Consider the following 24068-nt stretch of genomic DNA (forward strand, 5'->3'; position numbering starts at 1 on the left):
CATTTCTATTCGTCTAAAGGTTGCTCAGAAACCCGTCTGGTAGATTCGTATGTGGCTATTCTCTAGCAGGGAGGTTGGTGTTTATTCTGATTTGATGTATGCCTTTGTAGTACCTAACTGCAACAGAGGGCACTCTTGTAAACACATGCCACAATATATTTGCAGGCCAGTGTATCTTTGAGACCTAGACAGGGGAATTTGTTTCTCCTTAAACAAGGGAGGGCACAGTTCACAGGGCATGGCTTTAAGAAAGATGTATAAAGGAAGCAAAGAGGGCACAGTTTTCTCTGGCAATGCCGCAGATTTATTGATTCGGTTAAACTGAAGTGAATCATAAGTAAAACACATCACTGTTTACATCATCCAGAGTGACCTCGAGGAGGAAGGGCACATTTATCAGAAATCAAAATCTGAAAGTATACAAGCACCCTGATACCAAGCTTCTTGATCAGAATATTTGTATTCTTTTTAAGTGAAAAGAGCATGGAGTTTTATACCCAGGACTGAATGACCTTTCTAGACCCATCTACCATGTCCCGTAGGTTCCCATGAATGCTTCTATTATCCTCCACATACCGTCGCTAAGCAACAAGAAAGCATCCTGCCTCTTAAGCACACTGAGGTATTGATCATATTTTTGGAATCCAAGTGCTACTTCTGAACATTTGATACTTGCAGATACACTTCCTATTCAACTTCAAATGGCAACAGCACTCTTACAAGCTTTCAAGGCCCTCTGCAGATGGGCTCTGTGCAGATGCGCATTTCAGAAAGTGAATGCACCTGATGGCACTTACATTTTGTTATTATGTATCTAAGTGTTTTCTAAAGTGCCTAAAGCGCTAATTTCCTCATGGAGGCGATGTGCATTAGTTAATAAAAGCAAAACGTTATACAAACGTTAGAAAAAGGCTGCTTTTTGTTCAGGTCTATAAAAATGTGCGTACAATATACTCGCAGTCAAAAAGACTATCAGAGGCCAAATGTATCTAAATAACATCTTATATGTACCGATAATGCAAAGGAGATCTGGCTGCAGGAAAAGAGCACGCATAAGTGAGAAAAGACTACAAAAAACCCACATCACATTTAAATTGAAAAAATAACATGTTTGTGACGAATGGCCTTAGGGCTGCAGAACAAACTAGGGTGCCTATTTACAATAAAGGACTCTGCTGCGCCACACTGAGTCACTTAAAAAGCACAGGGCTGCGTCATATCTACAACAATATGACGGATCCCTTTTGCTCCCCCCTGCGCTGGTGCACAATTAGCTGTCACAACACAAAGCACCCTTGCCCCATGGTGCAAGGGTGCCTGCATTGCGGTGATATCGTTTTTTAACTTCTATGTGGGCTGCTTAATGCAGCACACATACATGTTGAAAAAAGTAATTTCGTTTTTAAAGATTGTTGTATGTGCAGAAAGGTACAACTCCCTGCACATAAACAATCCCAAGAGGTGATTTCCTTGTTCTATGTGTGCTGCAGAATGCCGCATGCATAGAGAGATGAAAAAAATGAGGAGGAAGGTTTTTGGGGGAGGCGTAGCATTCTGGCACATTCCCAGGTTTACAATTTCTCATAAATCTGTGAATGTTTCAGGTTCCATGGGTGTTGCGTGGGAACACCCACAGCAACACCCATGGAACACTCCTTTCACTGAAAGTGCTGCGTGTAAAGGGTCCATGTTTACAAAGACAGGAAAAGCCAGGCAGAGTGGCTTTTCTTGTCCTTGTAAATATGGGGAAGCAAGATACGCCGCCGGTGCATCAGAAAAAGTAACGCACTGGCGGCACAAGGAGCTTGTAAATATGCACCTTAGGTTTATAAAAAATAAGAAAAATTTACACAAATTTATAATGGATGAGTAGGGATAAAGTAGTGCTACTCTCCCATTAGGTACCATACAGTTCAAAGGTGATTCTGTACAATGAATAAGGTATGTAAAATTAGGTGCTTATCATTTTTGCTAATAATTTGGTGCAAGTGTGTACCATGGTGCAAAAAGGTGTGCCAGTCCATTACCAAAAAGAAAGACTGATGGCATGCTCAGACATCACCACATGTACCTGCCACACTTCCGATATGACATAATTAGCTACATTTGGACACCCAACAGTCCCACATTCAATATTCATTACACATTACCTTTCCATTTAAAGTACCATTTGTGAGTGCCAGTGGAGTAACGAAACTTGAGGGGGCCCCCCTGCAAAGTACATGGAGGGCCCCCCCAAGCTCTGAACCCTTTCAGAAGCGCTCAGGCCAGGGGCCAGACACTCATGCACAATGCTGGAGTGGGCCCTCTGGAGCTTGCCCCCCCGTACCACTGGGTGTGCGGGGGCTATTGTTATGTTACTGGTGAGAGGCTAAGTAAATGAGTGGGTCTGGTAGCTCAGTGGACTAATGCATCAAATTTAGGGGCTTGTGTTTGACCTTACAGTCACATATTCAACTCCTGGCGGGTCCAGTCAGACTTTCAACCTTCTGGGGTCGATAAAATGAATACCATTGAGTTGGGTAACAATAAACATCTGTTATTCAACGCCAAGATACCCTTTTGCATGAACATGTGCTTTACAAATACATATGTTATGTGAGAGGATAAGTAAGTGAGAGGATAGATACATGGGTGGATGAAAGGATGACAGAGTAAAGGAAAATTTTAGAGGGTGGATGGCAGAGTAAATTGAAATCTGAGGAAGGGTGAAACTCTGGTAGAGTAAATGAAAATCTTAGAGGATAAGTAAAATGGCCAATGGATGGAATGGTGAACGATCGAAAGTTGGATGAAATAATGAATGATGACAGAATGTAAAGGTGAATTGATTGATAGCAGAAGGTGGATGGGAGGGTGAAAGGATGAATGAATAGATGCTTGGATGAAAGAGTCAGAGGAGCACTTTTGGGGTGTTTTGGACTCACTTGCTGCGCTTGCTTGGTGCCATCAGAGCTTTGGTTCGAAGTGGTAGGATATTTTAATTTTCTGGCTACTCCGTTACACACAGGCATGTCTCTTACTCTGCTTTCACCCAGCCCCTCCTCTTTCCATGCATTCAGACAGAGTGCCTCTCACCCTGCACTGACACAGTCACACCTTCCCCTTAACTCACATGACTCACCCTCTACTTAAGCGAGCACACCTCCCACTTTGCACTCATGTGGGCACCCCACCCACCCAGTTCTCACACAGGCGCACCACTCACCCTGCACACACACACTGACATCACTCACTCTCTGCTCACATAGGCACCTCTCTCCCCCTGCACTCACATGGGTATTTATTTATTTACTTGCAAAGTTTTATATAGCGCTGGCTAGACCCGGAGGTATCAGAGCGCTTCACATGAGGATCAGTGAGTTACAGGTTCCATAATTACATAAGAAAGGGAGAGTTGGGGACCGGGAGCCAATTCTTTAAGCAGGTCCTGCAATGTGGCCTCACTTCTGCTCGAACAGGAGCAGAAGCGAGGGTAGGCTCACAGCAAGTTGCCGCCACCCAGCCAAGTGAAGCAACACCGTGCTCCATCGCACCCCCGTCAGGCTGTAGTTTCTGTCTCTTGGGTCACCAAAGTGCCCAGTACAGGACTACTAGGGCCCCTAGGCAGGCTACCTTCCACTAATACGGAACCTGTCTTTATTAGTGCACCACACTTGCAATAGGTCTTGAAGAAGTGCCACCTGATTCCTCTTGGAACACCAAGGCACGAAACATGTTAACCTCTCACTAGCGATTGTCCACCGGGAACATTATATCCCAATAGGACATCCGCGTTCTTTTTATCTAGGCAGGCACTACCATGAACATTAAAGTTTTGCACAGCACTGTGTCTTACCTATTTTAAAATCACCAACTTAGTGCAAACACAATTTCCCTGCCCCCACACCCGCTCGCACCCTACGGCTTCCTAAAAAGATCTCCAATAAAGAGCCCCGGAAACGGTGAGCCCGTCGAGCATTGCAGCGCCGGCCCGATGAGGAGCAAGGCCCAATGATGAAGCATGACACATCTCGGGTGTGTGAGGGCAACATGACAAAGGATTTGTCTTTCCCATCCCCTTCCCTACCTTAGGAACTGTTCTCTCCTTGCTTTTCATCCATAATTACATATTCAAGTATAGACATGGTAGAAGAGATTGGAGAATATGTAGGAGAAAGGTAGGAGAAAATATATTGTACAAAGTTTGACATGGATTAGGCCGTTCAAAACATAATTCAAATCATTTTATATATCTAGAAGTAGTCGATTATGCACCCCATCTAATGAGCTGCAGTTAATCTTGGTGAGAAGAGACTGTGCTGGAATATTTCCATCATAAATGTACACTAGTAGGCCCCAGATTCCATCAACGCTCATATGTTCCTCCCTCACATTGCTCAGCAACTATATTCCACAGAAAGCCATACTGTTAGATCTGGGGGTCTCTAATTGGCAGAGGTAAGTACCTTAGACCAAGTAGGGACCCTTGCTTCTAGTCAGGGTGAAGAATTACACAAAGTAGATAACCCCTGCTCACCCTCTAGGTAGCTTGGCATGAGCAGACAGGCTTATCCCTGAGGCAATGTGTATAATAAATGCACTTAACACAAACAATGACCCCCAATCCACCACAAACTGAGACCACACAGGTAAGTATATTTATAAAAATATATCTTTCTCTAGTTTCAGCAAGAAAAATAAAACAGTTGCACGATATTCACTACTTTAGAAGAATGTAGCACTTAATCTTAATGGTTGCACTTAATCTTTATGGTTGTACTTAATTTCAGGAAGTTCTTATCTCAAAAATAGTCTCAAGTCTCTTTAGTCAGTATAGGGAACTAATGCCACTGACTTATCTCAAATTTGCCCCAAAAACGAGTGGGGAAATTAATGCCAGCGTACTAAGTTATCCAAAACCAGCCCTTTGAAGTAATGAGCCCCCAGCGCGGCAAGCGCGCCTCACCGGATACTCCTGGGACTCCTTTCTGCCGATCGCGCACCTCCAATGGCTTCAGGCGCACCGCGCCGAGAAGAGCACACTCGCTCCCAGCCCCGGCCGGTCTCAGCAGCCCTCCGCCCGCTCTCAGTTCCTCGGGGAGCGGCGGGGAGCTAGCTCGGCGCTCCGAGCAGAGACAGGCAGGCTGGGGACACACACGGGGCTCCCTCGGCGAGGTCGGGTCAATTTTCCCCGGCTTCGGTGTCCGAACACAGCTTCCTCACGCAGGCGACGCCGTGGACCAATCCGGTCGCGGCGTTCCTGACAAGCCTCCACACACGCCCGGGAGTCAGCCAATGGCAGCGCGGCTCCCGGGGCAAGCCTGCGATGACGCTCTCCTGGACAGCCAACCACAGCACGGCAACAGTGATGACGCTACGGCGCACGGGCCAATCCCGTCGCGGCGTTAGTGAGGGGGCTCGGCTCCTTCGACCAATGGGAGCGCGGCGGCTTCGATCTTCGGCCCCGCAGCTCTGATCGGGATGGCAATCTTTGGAGGGTGGTTCTGGCCCCCGGGCCACGGCGATGATCAGGCGGCAAGGGATTCACAAGGGCACAGGTCACGACAAGACCGCCCTCACAGCCACAGGATCGTTTTCGGGCAGAGCTCACGACGGGAGGCACCACGGACCCCCGCCTTTCGCAGAGTATGTGCCGATGAGCACACCGATCTCTGCCCACGATCAGCAGCTGGGCATAAATCCCGCAGTCAATAAAAACAGCACGATCTTCACAGCGTCTTCAGTCTCTTTACGAACCTTTTAACCCTGGGTTCCAGGAACAGAAGGCCAGCTCTTCTCAGGCCCTTGGAGATTCAAGTTGAAGACACAGCACACAGCAAAGTCTTTTTGGGTTCAAGCAGGCAGGGTCACAGCACACAGCAAAGTCCCTTTCTTCTCCTCAGCTTTTAGTTGAACAGCAGACCAGGTCAGCCCTTAGAGCACACAGCAAGGCAATCTTCCTTCAGTTCTCCAGCAGTCCTTCTTCCAGCAGAGGTTCCTCTTGATTGTAGAATCTAAATTTTCTGTTGTCAGGGGTCCTTCTCTTATACCCCTAAAAGTCTTTGAAGTCCTTTGAAGTCTTTGTGCAAGTGGGCCCTGAGCCCGGTCTAAACCAGTTCTGGGTGTTGCTGGAGCACTGGGGCTTTCCTGGCTTCCTTCTTCCTCTCAGATCAGGGACAGAGGCTGCCTTTCATCCACTGGCTGACTCAGACAACCTCCTGGGGGATCTGCAGCCCCTGTCACACTCAGGCCAGACAGTCAATCCACAAACAGGCCCAGGCACACAGAAAGGTTAGACAAGAGAACAGCCACTTTCTAAAAGTACTATTCTCAAACACAGAATTTAAAAACAAACCTTCCTAAAAGATGTGTTATTAAATTTAAAGAGTTCAGTTCACTTATGTCCCATCTTGTTCCTATGAGGAGATAGGCAGGTATCCATTGGGACCAGCCTCCCCCATGTTATTCTATGGAGCAAGATAACCTTACAGCAGTGAGCACACAAAATGGCTGCTGCTCACTACCAGAGCATGTGACCTGCACTAGTACATGCTCTACCTTACCCACACACTGCACCCTGCCCAGGGGGGTACCTTGAGCCTTCCATAGGGGTGACTGATGTGCACAGACAGGGAAGGGTTAGGCCCAGCCAGTGCGCTGCGGGCCCACTAGTAGCATCTGTCATCACCAGCCCTGGCACACATAGTGCACTTTACTAGGGACTTCATGGTGAAACAAATATGCCAATCAGGTATACCCAATCAATATGACAATTTACATAGGGAGCACTTACACTCTGGCACTGATCAGCAGTGGCAGAATGTCCAAAGCATCTAAACCAGCAAAAACGAAATCCAGCACAGCATCAAAAATACATGAGACAGAGGCAAACAGATGGGGGAAAACCACGCCAAGGGTGTCAGGTCTAACACATACCAATGAAAGATACAGGTTGGATCCTTTGTTTTCCACCACAGGGTTCATGCTAGCTTACTTCTCCTGGGCAATTAGCCATCCACCCAGCGGTCCAATTGCCCTTCTATCCACTATCCAACCACCCATCCAATGAATCCATTTAATCATCCAGCAACCGACCCTGTTCCATCTGTCCACACGTACATTCAGCCACCCACCCAATACCCATCCACCGTCCCATATCATCCCTCCACGCACAAATCTACCCACCTCGCCAAAATACATCCTTTCACTCAATATCCATCCATTTAGCCATACATCCAACCATCTAACCAACCTTCCGCCCACCCGCTCCCAACCGCAAGTCCAAATGTGACATCTGAGTTTTTAAAACAAATGTAAAAAATCAGCATAATAGCAAAAAAGACAGGTAAGACTAGTTTTCCCACAACTTGAACTTCAATCACCACATGGCGACCTCCTCGGCCCCCGTAGGGTGAGGTGAAACTCTCGCTGCGGTTCCAGGGGCAGGTTGGAAGCACAGCTTGCACTGCTTGGAACACGTGTTTGCAGCTTTGGCAGAGAGGCCAGGGATTGATTGTGCACTGAGTCTAAGTGAGGCTTTAGAGCAGAAAGGACCCTCGTTGCCTGGGAGGGTGCATGTCATCACCTAGCGCTCTGAGTCCAGCACAGCTCATGAACCACATGCAGGCACGTTACAACTCACTCTGTTCGCTCACTCCTCCCACCCCGCCACCACCATCCATTGTCCATTGGTAGCGCTCTGAGTATCAGTAACTGTGCCGCACCTTTTCTAGGTGTTGAAAAAGCATCAGGAGCTGAACCCACCAAGCTGTGTTTACCGCTACTCACTCACAGAGGCACACCCCTCCTTGTGCACTCACATGGAATCATCCTCACCAGTGCACTCACCAAAGTTTATCTCTCATTGTGCATTTACAGGGGCTCAAATATCCCCTTCATTCTCCTTGCCTCCCATGCAGTTACAAGAGCTCAGATCTCACCATGCACTCACATAGGTTCACCTCTCACCATGCACTGTGCACACTCATCTCTCACCCTGCACTCACAGTCACATCTCTCCGAGCGCTCACGTGCACACATGCCTCCACAGACGCTCTTCGGCGAAGGTTTGACCTTCCACGAGGAGCCGAGGCTTGGAGCAGCTGGGTTTGGTGGAAGGGAAGTATACTTTAACAGGATTCATAGCCTGGGATTTCTTCAGACAGCGCCGCCTTTGAGGCAGCTGCTGCCCCGATAGCTGCTCAGAAGAAAGCATTCTTGGAGATGGCACTTTCATTCTCTATCACTCTTTACATTCGGCACATACAAAACAAAGGGCACGTCTGCAAAGAGGGGGAACAGTTTCCTTGGAGGGTGACAACGTAACTAGAGGCACCGTGTTCTGCCACTGAAATGGAATGGCTCTTCTAAGTGGCGAGGCGGACGTGTAGAGGAAATGTTTAAACTAAGCCTGTGAGGACAATTTTAAAATATTCAGGCCGCAGCCAGAGGCCTAACAAAACGTGAGAGCCCCCCCCCCCCTGCACGATGTGCTGAAGGGGCCCCTCACACTCACATCAGTAGGGGCTGAGGACAGGGCCCCCTCCAGTATGAGTAAGTATGTGGCCCCCCCCCGCACCGCGGGGGCTGCGGGGGCGTTTGTTACGCCCCTGGTGAGTGCCTCTCTCAAACAGAGTATGCTTAAATAACCCCAGCAACAAGGACCTACAACCAAATAGCAGAGTAAGCGCTTACAACTCAACAGCACTCCCTACGCACCACACCATCAAAAATCAGCCCCCATCGTCATAGCAAATGCAAATGTTCACCCAAATCAGTCATAAATAACAAGGTCCTAAGGACACCAGTTGAAACACTAAACACACTACAATTTTGTAGCAGGAAAAAACTCACTTTAATTTCACATTAACCTAAAAAAAACGATTACGAAACCCCTTTCCTAGCAAATTTCGCATAAATAAACACAACCATGCAGCCAACCAAAACAGATCCATGCAAATCCCAGAGAGACAACTGTTTCAGAAAGTGCTATCTTAACATAATAATAGCAGAAGTCGCTATAGATATGAAAAAATAACTTGATAAACATGTATGTTTGATGCTAGCTAGGCTAGGCTGCAAGACAGTGGTCTCACTCTGAAAGGGACTAAATTGAGTGAGAAAAATTGAAATTGGTTACAAGTTATCAGGTGCATGTATTTTGCCTTGGGATAGCTAGGTGAAGACGATTAGGGAAATGGCGACTCTAATAGATAAAGATGATGTGATCAGATTTCTAGGTATGACTATAAAATGAAGTTCATTCTGAATTTTGCAGACAGGACCAGGGGCACGAGGGACATCCTAAAAGAGGAGGAGGTACTAAGTGGAATGAGGGATGTATGAAGGAATTCGCATATATAAAGAAGGGGGTGTCTCATGATCCCTGTTTGCAAAGTTTTGAGGCAGGAATAAATAGCCTGGTTTATATTTAGGCTGTTGGTCCGCAATTCCGCCATAGGGTTGAAGTAAATTAATCCATCCTCATGGTGGAGAGGATGTCCACCTAATTTATAAATGACTGCCAAGCGATTTCCTTTTGGAAAAGAAAAAAAGTAATGCTCCCCTCACCATGGAAGACTTCTCCCACGGCATATATACATATAGTTCACCCCTAATGTAGGCACTGGACATCCCATGGGCAGGGTGTAGTGTATTCAAAAAGTAGGACACGTACCTTTAACTTTTACATGCCCTGGTAATAAAATACTGTTACTTTCTTTTTTCACTAGTTCAAGATTTATCTCTCCCATAGGACAACATTGGGATTACCTTAATACAGTTTATAAGTGTAGTATCCAATTAGGAAAATATGGCATCCCCAAATTACGTGTTTCTGGAGTCAAAATTTCAAAACACAACTAATGGTGAAGTTGGATTTTAAATAGCAATTCTGAAAATGCCACTTTTAGAAAGTTAGAAAGTGCCTACATGGGGTTTTGTTTCAAAGAAATTCAATGAGCAACTGTTCTCAAATTATTCTGGAGGTAGGTCTCATAAGAACATCCACCCAGGTATCCTATGACAACAATGATAAAAATAAATTCAGTTTAAGAGCACAGAAACATGTGAATATCTTATTTGTTTGAAAATATAGATTTGTTTACATAGCAATAGTTCATTAAAAAGGAGTACAAATGGACAATCAAATCAGCAATAAATCATGAAAAGAGGTCAAATCAAATTAATCCAACAATTCATGAAGAACATCGATTCCAAAAAAGATTGATAATGACTTATCCCCTGATAAGAATAATGGTCACTAAAGATCAACTAATGTCTCAGAAATAGATGGTAGAGTCGACGTTTCTGTCTTGGTGGCGTCAGTCCGTCAGACCATCTTCAGCACAGTAGATATTGCATGTAAAAGGACCCTTCTATAATCAAAATTCCCATGATTAATCCTTATCGTAAGTATGTAGTCAAATCTGCATACAGTAATGGCGGGATTAACACGGATCAACAAATCAAGAGAGTCAGATTAATGACGATGAATGAAGGCACCAGTCAATGGCATCAATTTAGGGGGAAAGGGATACAATTTTCCAGTCATGGGGTCAGTCAGGGGATCCCCTGACTGACGCTAGCCTCCGTGTAACTTTTTCGATAGAAATATTATCCAACAGTGGTGATCACTGGGGTGATTATAAAACTCCCCATGTAGTGCAGTGCAAAAATGTGAGCGTATCTGTAGGAATAAGGAAACAAAACATAAAGCACAAACAAACCGAGCGTGTAAGTTTGATAAAAGCACAATATGCTCAACGTACATCACCACACATTATGCTGCGCATGGTGGTTCTTAAGTGAAACACCTGTCAGTCATACGTGTTGACACTTAGGCAAAACACAAACAGTGTTAGACATGGCCGCTTACCCAAAGACACTATCCTACTTACTCCATGGGAGGTCAAGGGTGGAAGGGCCTACTGTGACATTTCTGAAATGAGAACAATACATGGAAACATGGGCTGCTTAGATCATGACCCATGTGATGTTGTGAAAAGCCTCTATTCAATCATTCATACAGGTGCATGCCTCGTGTTGAGTAAATGCACAAGAAGCGTAAAGGTATGCTTGTACATCCATCTGTGACATTCATACTCTTACTGTCATCTTCAGCGCTTCCAGCAGTTGCATCTAAGGTCGTCCTCTTCGCCTCTCCGTCGGTGAATAATGGTGAGAGTGGAGCGAGATTTTATACTCGTGCGTGCATGCTAATTGGTCGCTAATTGCAAGGAGATTACTACCGCCTGTGTGAGATCCGGTGTACAGCCGGAGTCTAGCCTGATTTCTTCCTTGGACAGGGTTCATACTTCTGCCAACCAGAAGCCTAATTTCTAACTATATCTTATTGCAAGAGCTCCAACGGATGTGTGGGGTTATCTAGTAAGCCCTCCTGCATGACAACTGTATGTCAGGAAAATGCAAGGAAGTGCCATTGGGGTGAAATGTGGTGACATGAGTAAACAAGCACTGGAAAAGTCAATCTATCAGGCTTTCCGTATGTTCTTTAGTTGCCACTATTGACTTTGCCAAAGTTGGATACTTTTAAAATGCAGCAGCATTAGCAAAGGCAATCTTGACAACCTGCCATCTTAAAAGTACAAAAATCACTGTTTTCTAGACATAGTATAAAAAGTGTTTTTCTTCACACCTTACAGCAGCAGTCTTCACAATGGGGGTGCAGGCCACCCTAGGGGGGCGTCAAGTGATCCCAGGGGGGATGCCAGGCTCTGGCCAAAAGAAGCATTATGCTACTAGCAGAGCTTTGTTTCAAGCAGTGGGGAAAATGAGCATCAGTAAACAAGTCTGTAATCAGCCATCACTAGCTTCTTTTGTCATTTATATGCTAGCTGGGAAAAATGTTACCAGAATTAAATTGCAATGTTTAAATATGTCTTGTGTTTAAATAAGTAGGGACATATTTAAACATTTCCTGTTGAATAGAATAATTGTGAAAAAAGTTTGAAGACAACTGCCGTAGAGTATCTGGCCTATCTTGAGAGCTTCTGGGAAAATGCCTTGAGTGTAAGATGCAATGATGTTGAGGAGGGGCAAGAGAGCATCTCCAGAGAGGGTTTTATGTTGGGAAGGTCTGCTAAACACAGAGAACTGAAGGATGACCATTGCAGGATTAAGTCTGGATGTATTATTGTCAGTGGAGAAGCTGGCTTGATGTTGTTGAAGTTCTGTTGAATTTATTGCATTGTTTTATCGAAGAAGAGGTTGATGGCATCACACTTGTCTCTAGAGTATGATTTGAAGGGCCCAACAGGAAATGATGCACTTCTTGATTGTGGTGAAAGACAGTGTTTCTATTGGCAGCTTAACTAATGGTGTTGATCCAGTGCTTGGCTTTGGCTGATGAGTTGTCTCCATGTTGCAGAGAGGGTTTTCAGTAGAATAAGGTTATCAATTATTCTTCTATTTTTTTCTTGGCAGTAGATGGAGCGTTAGCTGCTCGTAAGGTCTCCTGAATATCAGATTGCTTAAGGTTTGACTTGCACTGGTGTGTTTTAGGTTGGGCCACGGATGTAAACATGGTTTTCACAAATTCTTTAAAGTCACTACTAGGGTGATGACATCTGGTTTCAGGGTGAGACATGATTTTGATATTTGATTTATCAATAGACACGTATTTGAAAGAACTGACATTTTTACTCTCTCTTGAATTCAGTATGCTGATTGGATGTTTAGCAGGGTGATGGGATAGGCAATGTGGTTATTTTAGGTGTATGACAGGTGTGGGTCAGATGGTTGGAGTTGTTGAGAAGACAAGGTCATGGATTTGGCATTCAAAGTGTGTAGATTTAATGACAGGTTTAGTTTGTTGATAAGGTTGAGGAGGTTGTCTCTTTTTTGAAGTCACCAAAGTGAGTGATGTGGAAACACCAAATGGATGAGGTGGTGAGAAGCTTGAGAAGTTGTCTAATACATCCTTGTTCCGTTGGGAGGCCTGTAGATGAGGTGGAAGGTGGCAGACTAAGTGGCATGTCAGGTGGTCCATAGAGTTATTTGCCGCACGCTTGTCCAGGTTGCAGGACCAGGATGACTTAGAGATGGCAGATAGGTCTCCTGCCTAATAATGTAATAATAAGGTGTACCTTCCTGCACAAAAAAAATTCTGCCTCCAACACAGGCACTCTTGCACCGTGGCGCAAGTCTGCCTGGTTTGCTACTAGGCAGCAGATTCTGTGCAGGCAGAGAGCATGAATGTGCCATATATTGGTAAATATGCCACATTACTGCCATCTCCCTTTCATGCAGCGCAGGGTAGCAAGTTGTCCTGCTGTGTTGTTTTGTGTGAAAGATTGATAAATATGACCCCAAGTTCAGAAGAACAGGGGGCCAGAGCCAGAAAAACCTCCTGCACTGGATGAAATGGATGATGCAAACTGCGACAAACCACAGCATGGATGTTAAAACACTACTTAGGGAAAAGAAAAATAGTCTGTCATCAATCAATACCAAGAATGACACCCTGACACAGGCTGAATGAAACAAAAGTTCACCTGGACAATCAGTGTGTTTGCATTAACATTTCAGAACACTGTATCTGGGAGGCAGAGGACAACAAATGCAATAAACAAAGTGCAGAAATAAATAGCTGGTGAACTGGAAGCCATTAAGCTTTATAATGAAGACTTGGAGGCCCACTCCTGCAGGTTTAATCTTGGTATCATTGACATACCTGCAACAACAGCTATTGGCAAAGTGGAAGACAATATTGAATCCATGCTGGCTGAAATATTTGGGTGTGATAGTTTTTCACAAGTTTACACAGTGGAGAGAGTATATGGTGTATTAGTCCCTGTAACAATTCCGCGTGCTCCACCAAGCCCGATAACTCAAGTCAAGTCAAAACTAAAGTTTATTTAAACCATAGATCTATAAACCACATAAAAGATAAATGTTTTAAAATGATACAAATTCTTAAAAAATTATCTCAATCCGTTATAAATTACAATTTTCATAGCGGCCATCATAATTTGTTAAAAACACGTCCAACCGAGAATATTAAACTCAATCGGTATCAAATATTTGATCCAAATATACTAAGATCCTATTTTTAAAACATTAAAAAGATAAAACTTAAAATCTCAAATCTTCTTTACCCAGTTCACTCTTCCAAAAACAAACTTTTGACAGCCTGAACAAACTTTGCCACAGCTATTATGATACCAAAGTAATGCACGTCCATAAGGAGCTCAATTGCTTGCAAACAAGACCTAGGGCCAGATGTAGGTCGCCCAATACCGGTCGGTAACGGCCGAAATCACCGAATTTCGGCCGTTACCGACTGGTATTGGGAATTTGTAATGTAGGAGCCCAAAAAATACCAATTCGGTAAATACGAATCGGTAAATACCGAATCGGATGTTACCCATTCGGTATTTACCGAATCGGTAGATGATATGTAGCAAGCACATCAAAGAGTGCTCATGTGTATAAAGGATTTGGTATTTACCACCAACTAATAGTTGGTGGTAAATATCGAAAACCTTAAAAAAAGCAATTTTGTGCTTTTTTCAACTGTGCCATGTGGCAGACATACATGCCCTTAGGGCATGTATGTGTGCCACATGGGCACCCATACACTATACAGGGGTGCAACAGGGTGTCAATGTGACACCCTGCCACCCTTGTAAGTCTACCCCCTATTACGGATTCGGTATTTACTGAATCGGCAAGTCTCATTCATTCCTATGTGGTACATAAACAGAAGGGTCCCCACAAGGACAGTGTATTGTACACTACATACACTAAAAAACTAAACACACTACAACAAAATAACTATATGTCAAGTATTGGCATTTATTTGTCAACACCATATGGTTGCCAAGGGGCAATCGAAATTCACAATTAATAGATAGCCCCGTAGGAGGGCAGGAGGGAAGGGAAGGAAAGAGAGTAAGTGCACGTGAGAAAAAGGTGAACACAGTCAAAAGACAAAATCAATTGTAGCTTTATAAATGAATCACAATACAAAATACATAAAATACATGAACCCTAAGTCAGGGCAGACAATGAGAGAAAATTAAACAATGACAATCAACGGTCACATACAGATTTTTGAAAAAAGTCTGGGGCATGTGCCGGAAGTCCAAGGAAAAACAGTCGACGTTTCGACCCCTGTCTATAGGCTATCTTGAGTCCTTATACGGGGTCTTCATCAGGACATAAGACCGGGGAATGGGGAGGGAAGGTTGGGGCGATAGTATCTGAAAAGTTAAAAACAAGAACAATAGCACTTAGTATAATGAAGGTGGACTGAATCCAGCCGTCTAAAACTCTAATAACTAATGAAAGGAGAAATTACCATGGAGTAAAGGCCCACAATGGCTCTAAACTTGGAAAAAGGAGATGATGCCACGTGAAATATCGTGATCAGTCTCACCGATAATTATTCACAACTACAGAGGAGAACAAAAAATTCAAGAGAATATGAATGGTGAGTGCATGTATCTAATCACAAGTACACTCAAAACTTCAATTGACTTAAAACATAAACAAGGGATATCACAATAACTCAAAAAGGTGAAGAACGTGGATGAGTCAATTCATGGACCCATGTGGGAAAAAGCCTCATAAAACTCCATACAAGAGTTCATTACATTGACCTTAAGGGCAAGGTCCAAACTCAGCATATCGTTACTGTGAAATGTCCCACATTTATCAAACGGTAGTATGCAAAACATTCAGTATGGTGACCGTTGCTACTGTAATCGATGGTCCCTGTGCGAGAACAGCAAGATTTTAAAGCATTACGCTGTCTCTTCCTAATTGCGGAGGTATGCTATACATATAAAAAGTATATTACAGTAGCAACGGTCACCATACTGAATGTTTTGCATACTACCGTTTGATAAATGTGGGACATTTCACAGTAACGATATGCTGAGTTTGGACCTTGCCCTTAAGGTCAATGTAATGAACTCTTGTAAAAACATTTTTCGCTGGGCTATCAGTTTTTGACAGTCCATTAAAATATGTAGGCAATTGCATTTCATACCAAATCCTGCATGTGCATCTACCATCTGAATACATCAGTTCCCTTTTCAATTTGTCATTTGACCAAACAGGATTGATGCCAATTCTCACCCTAAATAATTCCATTCTGAGCCATGGGTTTGGTAAAATGTCTAAGCAGGGGTACCACTTGTCTCTCCTCCAGCTATTTATCATAAATCGCACAGACTCTTTATTCAATCTAGATAATTCCTTCCCTAAGGCTTTGAGTATACTTTTCGATTCATCAATATACAGGGACTGCGGATCAATAGTCACCTTTAACTTATCACAAATGGTATGTAGTTTCTTTCTTGTTACTTTCATCCACTTTAATTCACTCATTTGGATCTCTTTCATACACCATTGTGACACTTTTGATTCTTCACCTGTCCCCAGCTGTGAGAAGTTGGCCTGATGTATGATGTCCACAATTCTGTGGGCACCTTGTATCAGTCCAAACAATCCCTTATGGTGGTGGTTGTAAGTCAACCTTAAAAGACAAGCTATCCTGGGGGCGGAGCTAGCCGGCGTCAATGGTGGACGCTTAAGAGCGGAGCTCCGTGCCAGCGCCGACAACTATCCGGCATAGATCCTCGCACAGTGGTGCAAACTACGCAACAACAGCGGATATCGCCGCCCCTGCCCTTAACGAATCTCCGGCTGCAGTTTGGGCGGAAAACGGGCTGCGGAAACCTCACTTTGCCCGACTACCCTGCGGACGCCGGACCAGGCCCCAATCACCGGTCTTTCCTAGCTGGCGACGCCGGGCGACGTCACCCGACGTGCGGCAGCGACGAGCGGTCGCCTGGGGGTCTGACGGAGACCGGCGGAGGCTGACCCCCCAGCTGTCCCACGCGGTGGAATCACGCACTGGGGGTGCTACACGACTCATGAGAGCTGCGGAGGGCTGCGGGGGAGACACCGGCACAACAACGGAGCCGATTGCGATCCACGTGGCTATGGCGGAGCACCCCCGAAGGTAGGATCGGCCTGGGCGCCTGATAGACGGGCACGTCTGAGGCGAGAGGGGCTTTGACGTGGTGGCGAGTAAACACCGGAGGGCGGAGGATACTCCCCACGTGCACGGACATCCGTTACCGTCCTAGGCCGATCCGGGGGGTCTGGAGGGTGAATTACCGGGCATACCCAAAGGAGCCTGTGGACCCAAGTGGTGTCGACGGACCCTAGCAGGACACACGCACTACGTTGCCCCGTCTACAGCACCCCTGAAGTCACTTGCAGCCAGAGCGAGTGCACGCGCGGTGCTTCGGTCTCCTGTGGGGCCTCCGCCGGGGCAGGACACAGCCTCCCCCGAGAAGATTGTTCAAAATGGGCAAGGGGGACCGCACACAGCCGAAGCTGACGTTCGAGCAGCGAAGGAATAAGGACTCGGAGCAACAGGCTGCCCAGTCTTCCAGCACGGCTACTGACCCGGGTCCCTCCCTGTGTGCCGAAATCAAGGAAATGCTTAACACCATGGAGAAAGGCCTTCAGGAGGGCATGTCGGCCATTGGAACCAAGATTGATGCGTTGTCCTATCGGATGGATCGTATGTCAGAAAGGGTGGACAAGCACTCGGAAAGGCTGGATATGGCGGAACGCAGACTGACAGAGGCGGAGGAGGCGCAGACTGAATGGGACACTGACCGTAAACAATTTGGTAGACTGCTTCAGGTAATCCAGGAGAAGTCGGAGGACTTGGAGGCGCGGTCCCGGCGATCCAACATCCGCGTCACGGGTGTGGCCGAGTCAACCCAAACAGGCAAGATGGAACTGTTTATTGAGAAGCTCCTGAAGGCGATGCTGGGGGATGACACCTTCTCGCCAATGTTTATAGTGGAACGCGCTCACCGTACCCTCGGACCAAGACCTCCCCCGGGCGCTAACCCTAGACCGATTATAGCGAAATTGTTAAATTACAGGGATAGGGACGCAGCCCTCAGAGTAGCCCGTGAGAAGGGCAAACTGCAGTACGAGGGAATGGACATATCGCTATACCCTGATTTCACGACGAAAGTCCAGGAGGAGAGACGAAGATTTGTCCCGTACAAACAGCAACTTAGAACCCTGGGCCTGGACTATGCCATGTTATACCCAGCGAGGCTACGCGTCAACAGGCAGGGACACTCGCATTTCTTCACTGATCCCAAAGAACTGCAAAAATCCCTAAAGGTCTGGATGAAAGATTCCCGGGGAAGTCCAGCACCAAACACGGAGGAGCGGACCAGTAACGGGGACCTAGAGGAACAAGACTGAGGAGTAGAGGGCGGAATGCAGGACTCTAAGGACCTTTGTTCGCTTCAGCGCCACCGAATCCCCTCATTGGACTGAAGGGGAATGGCCTCTCGGAGTATCCTGCCACAGGCCCTGGGCTATTATAAGCGGAACTGTGGGTGAGATCTGTATGTTTTTGAATTAGGGCCGCTGGGGAGTTGCGCTTTCACTCCTGGAAATCCCCTAGGCGAGTCTTGGCTCTCAACTGCACGTTATGGGAGAGGACTACAGAAATTGAGGGCGGGGGAGTGGAGGGGTGAGACCTCACACACAAAGGTGAACTATTGCGTTTAGCGGACACTGCTGCATTCTATAAACGGGGCGCTGGCGTAGGGGCAAGCTAAAGGACACTGTTTGGTAGTCCCAGAAGGGAAGTGGTCGGCTAAAGGATTACACAGGCTACCTCTGCCCCAGCGCTCACTGCGGCTTTGGCTCGGATAGAGCTGGTATGGGGAATTGTTGCATGGGTTTAAATGTGGGTGGGAGGGAGGGCCACGGGGACTTCGGTCATACCAGGTTGGGGTTGGTTGACTGTGGGAGGCGGGGGGAAGTGGGAGTTTGGGGTTCCGATATGTTTGAGGGGGGGTTCTTAGCGTGCTCCACAATGTTACTACCCACTGTGATGTTTGGCAGTTGCTGTTTGCGACGAGAGGCAGGGAATACATTTGCTACGCATATGCAATGTTGCTGCACTACATATGGCAGACTCACCACATGATGATTCACTGACTGACACAGAGACACTGAGGGCCCTGACATGGAATGTGAGGGGCTTAAACGACTATCGGAAACTCCGCAAGGTGTTACACTATCTCCAAAGGCATCATATAGACCTAGCGCTGCTGCAAGAAACTCACTTACCCAACAACAGCAGGATGCTCACGCATAGGGGCCTTCAGGGTAATTCTACTTATGCTGGCTTCACCACACACGCAAGGGGGGTGCTCACTTGGGTCAACCCAAAGTCTAAATTGTCCCTCACACTGTTGGGAGCTGACCCGGAAGGGAGGTTCGTACTCAGCAAGTGTGCGGGTAAGGGGCATACTCTGCTGGTCATGAACGTGTACGGCCCGAATTACGACTCCCCGGACTTCTACGCAGCACTCGCGGGACACTGCACTGAGTGGCCCTCAGATAGACTGCTGTGGGGGGGAGACTTTAACTTTGTTTTTAGCCCGGAGCTGGATAGGTCGGCGGGGCCGCCTCGTCGTCCGGCCGCAGCTGCGCAGCAAATGCAAGCTGAAATGATGAGACTGGGGCTGGTGGATGTCTGGAGGGATAGACACCGAGATAGAGGGGGATACACACATTACTCTGCATACCATGACATACACACCAGAATAGATTATTGGTTGTCCACTCCCCCGTTGCTGGCGCAGGTGAAGGGCTGTAAGGTGCTCCCCCGTACGCTATCGGACCACTCCCCTATATTGTTGGAGTTTAGCACTCCCAGGCGGAGGATACCCCCGTTCACGTGGCGCTTCCCACCTTATTCCTTGCTGGATGACACGTTCAGGGCCGAGCTCGGGGAGGAAATAGATGTGTTCTTCGATACTAACCTAGGCACGGTAGACGTCTTCGGGACGATATGGGAGACTTTTAAGGTGTATGTCAGGGGGATAGTCATGGCTAAGCACTCAAGTGTCCTGAAGGACATCAGGCGCAGGCTGACACATCTGGAGGGGCAATTGGCAGAGTGCGAGCGACAACAGCTGACGGGTCAGACCCCCACAGGGGATGGGACACTGCAGGAACTCCTGAAAGAGTACCACGAGGAAGCAGACAGAGAAGTTAAGCACCTAGGAAAGTATGCGGCGGCGCGCGCTTATGGTGAGGGAGATCGACCGGGCTCGCTGTTAGCTAGAATAATGAAGGGCGCCAGGCGTAAGCAGGTGATTACAGAGTTGCAATCAGCGGAGGGAACGCTGCTAACGGCGGAGGAGGACATTCTAGCGGAATTCAGGGGCTTTTACGAGGAGCTGTACACTAACAAGGTTTCCGGGGTAGAGGATCGAATTGACGACTATTTAAGCTATATTAAAATGCCGTTTCTCGAGAACTGGCAGCGGGACTTCTTGATGTCTCCCATCCTCCGGGAGGAGATATCGGACGCCCTGGATGACATGAGGTCTGAGAGCGCCCCCGGGACAGATGGGTTGACTGTGACCTTTTACAAGGCATACAAAGAGAAGTTATTGCCCTACCTCTCCACCCTATTTGATGAAATTGGTGAGACTGGCGCAATGCCGCCTTCTCTGAGAGAGGCCCTCATCGTTACGATATTGAAGCCGGGCAAACCACATGATCTTCCAGGCTCGTACCGCCCTCTGTCCCTTCTCAATGTGGACGCCAAGCTCTATGCTAAGGTGCTGGCGACCAGGTTGGCACTCGTGGCCCCTGAATTGGTGGCCCCAGAGCAAGCGGGATTTATTCCTGCTCGGAACCTCACGTACAACATTCGCACAGTGATGGGAGCCATCCAGCACACCAAACATGACACCAAGGCTATAGCAGTCTTTCTAGACATGGAGAAGGCGTTCGACTCTGTGGAGTGGGCATTCATGCGTAGGGTGCTTGTGAAGATGGGACTAGGAGACCCCTTTCTCCAGCTCCTGAGTGCGCTTTACCACAAACCCACTGCACGAGTTAGGCTGGGCGATGCAGTTTCGGAGCCGTTTTTCATCAGCAGAGGCACGAGACAGGGATGCCCCCTCTCGCCGCTACTCTACGCTCTTGTTGCGGAGCCTCTGGCGTGCGCGATCCGGGAGTATCACTCTTATGAGGCCATCAATTACCCCACGTACAAGATCGGCATCTCCACATATGCAGACGACACTCTGCTGTATGTCAGGGATCCCGGTAACAACCTTGCGTCGGTGCTGAGGGAGGTGGTCCGTTTTGGAGCGCTCTCGGGGTTGAAAGTCAACTGGTCCAAGTCGGTGGCCTTTCCCCTGACCCCTGTTACCGAACCCTTCGAGATGGAGTATCCGCTTCAATGGTCCACGGAGCCGATACGGTATCTGGGCATTTGGATACGTACGGATCCCGAAACTCTGCTGAGGGAGAATTACGGTACTGCCTATAGCAAACTCGCAGATGACGTGGAACTCTGGATTAAGCTCCCGCTGTCATTGATGGGACGAATTGCTTTGATAAAAATGGTGGTTCTGCCGAGGTTTTTGTTCCTCTTTAATAATATCCCGATTGTCCTCTCCAGAACCTTCTTTAAAACCTTAGACAAGCTTCTAGTGCGTCTGGCCTGGGCCGGGAAGCAACCTAGAGTGCAGTGGAAGGTCCTCCAGCTGCCGTACGAGCAAGGGGGGCTGGCGGCGCCAGATATGGAGCGCTATTACAGGATAGCGCAGGCCTCGCATCTCCACACTTGGATTCATGGAAAACAGGATATACCGCATGTGATACTGGAGAGGTTATTTGCTGACCCCACCCCGCTCCCAGCGACGATCTGCGGCCCTAGGGACCGTAGGGTGGGAACACTGGACTCCCTACTGTCTACTAACCATGCCTGGCACTCCATAATGCAGAGGCAAGATAAAGAGCTGATGTACGCACCTAATATGCCGATACATTGGGCGCTGTGGCTCCCCACGCTGGCGGAACCAGGCGTTCACAGGGCCCTTAGTGAACTAGGCGCACATACTCTGGGGGACCTCTTCCAGGATGGCGCGGTTAAGACATGGGATCAACTGTCACAAGGGAGAGAGAATCTCTCGTTACTACAGCGCTTTCAGTATCATAGGGTGCGTAGCGCCTTTCTAGACCTTCTGGGCCCCGATATGGCAGAACCCCCTGAGATCCCAGAACTGGTATATGTAATCGCCACCGAGGCGCCGCAGAAAATGGTATCTAAACTTCATAAGATAGGGCACGGACACACGGCGCTACAATACACGAGGGCACGCTTGGCCTGGCAAACCGACCTGGATACCCACATAGATGACGATATGTGGGCATACTGCTGTGCGGCCTCACGGCGGATATCGCTGAACGGGCGACACCGCCTGGTCCACTTTAAATTTTTACAGCGAGTGTATTATACGCCGGAAAGGCTACACAGGTACGGTCTTCGAGATACACCGGGCTGCGAAAGGTGCCGCGCCCCAGTGGCTGACTTCTTACATTTAGCATGGTTGTGCCCGGGCATTCAAAGATTTTGGTCCGGGATCTTTGCGGAAATGAGCACTATTGTGGAAATGGACCTAACCATGGACCCGGCACTCGCCCTGCTAGGATACACAAAGAAGGTGCCGGTGTCAGTGAGAAAAATGGTCAGCATGGGCATGTTACTTGCCAAACGTGTAATAGCATGTTGCTGGATGAGGGGCCCCCTCCCGACATTGCAGCGTTGGGTGCATAGCATGACATTTTGCAACACACAAGCAGAGATTTATAGTGAGCTGCTACCGCCCCGGAGTCGACCCAAGAACTTCTGGGGACTGTACCAAATTTACTTGACTTCTAGGACGGTCAATGATGACCCGACAGAGGAGGGTGGGGAGGAGCAGGGGCGCGACCCGCACATAGACCCGGGGTGAGGCAGTCAGGGTAGTCACTTACACAGCAGCGCGTCTTAGCCAGGTGGGAGGAGCGGTATCCCTGGGTGAGTGGGGACCTGGGAGGGATCACTTGAAGCCATGAAAGGTAGCACGCAACGAACGCCACAACACCCCCTTAGCCTATACACTGCCACACTTGAGGAGCACTGATTGGGGAACTGTTGGGGAGGAGTGGGGAGTTTCGGGAAGGGGGGTAGGTTGGGAGAAAAAGTTAAAATTGTTTAAAATTGTCCATGTATCAGTAACGCACGACACACTGTCGAAAGTATTGGCTAGCCGGAAAGGGCCTGACCCTGGTTGGACACCTGGTTGATATGCCGTCGGATTTATTCTGTTGTTCTTGGCCAGGATTCGCTGATGAGATACTTTGTACTACTGCCGGCCCGAGAAGGGATGTAGGCGAATGGCTGTTTACGATATGTACTTTGCTGTTTTGTGGTAAATAAAATAAAAAAAAAAAATAAAAAAAAAAAGACAAGCTATCCTAGTGGTAGCATGGACTAAGCAGCCTAAAGGCTTATCTCAAGAGGGCATGTGAAGCCAGCTGTTTTACCATATGCAATCCTGTAATATCAAATGAAAGGACACCACACAAGTTATATATTATAAAAATATATGTATTTATTCTCAGAATAATCCCCTGTACTCTTTATGAGTATAGAAGCACAAGCGTTTAAACAAAAGCACAATATAACATATGAAAGTTGCACGTTTATGGATAAGGCCGGTGGCCACTCAAACCATATATAAAAAAAGTGGTATAAGTATCACTATTCGATCAGTGGTAAGGCCTAGGGTCTTGGGAATCGCTGGGACTACACTGGACTAACAGCAATTAGGACGGGAGTAGCCCGCGGGATTCGGGTGCAGCGCTAAAAGCACACGCATGCACCAATGCAAAGTCAATAGTGCGTAAAAGTTATTGAGTTACAGTTTTAGGAGTCTTCCGACTGGACTAGAAGGACAAAACTTTAGACTTAGACACTAGAGGTGTAAACCACTACAGGAGCACCGGCGTTCAAGAGTTACCTCACCCACAGGAAGCGGGTGCACAGGTGCAAAAGCGTGTCGGGTCTCGTCGTGTAGATCTATGGAGCCTGGAGATGAAGATGCTGCAGGCGGCCAGAAGAGAAGTGTCCGGTGTGATCCAAGGGTGGATCGAAGATGTAGAGTACCTGAAAGCAGAGGGGACAGAGTCTGGGCCACAAAGGTTCTCGCTGTCGG

This window comes from Lissotriton helveticus, chromosome 9 (genome assembly GCF_964261635.1).
Source record: "Lissotriton helveticus chromosome 9, aLisHel1.1, whole genome shotgun sequence".
NCBI classification, from domain to species: domain Eukaryota; kingdom Metazoa; phylum Chordata; class Amphibia; order Caudata; family Salamandridae; genus Lissotriton; species Lissotriton helveticus.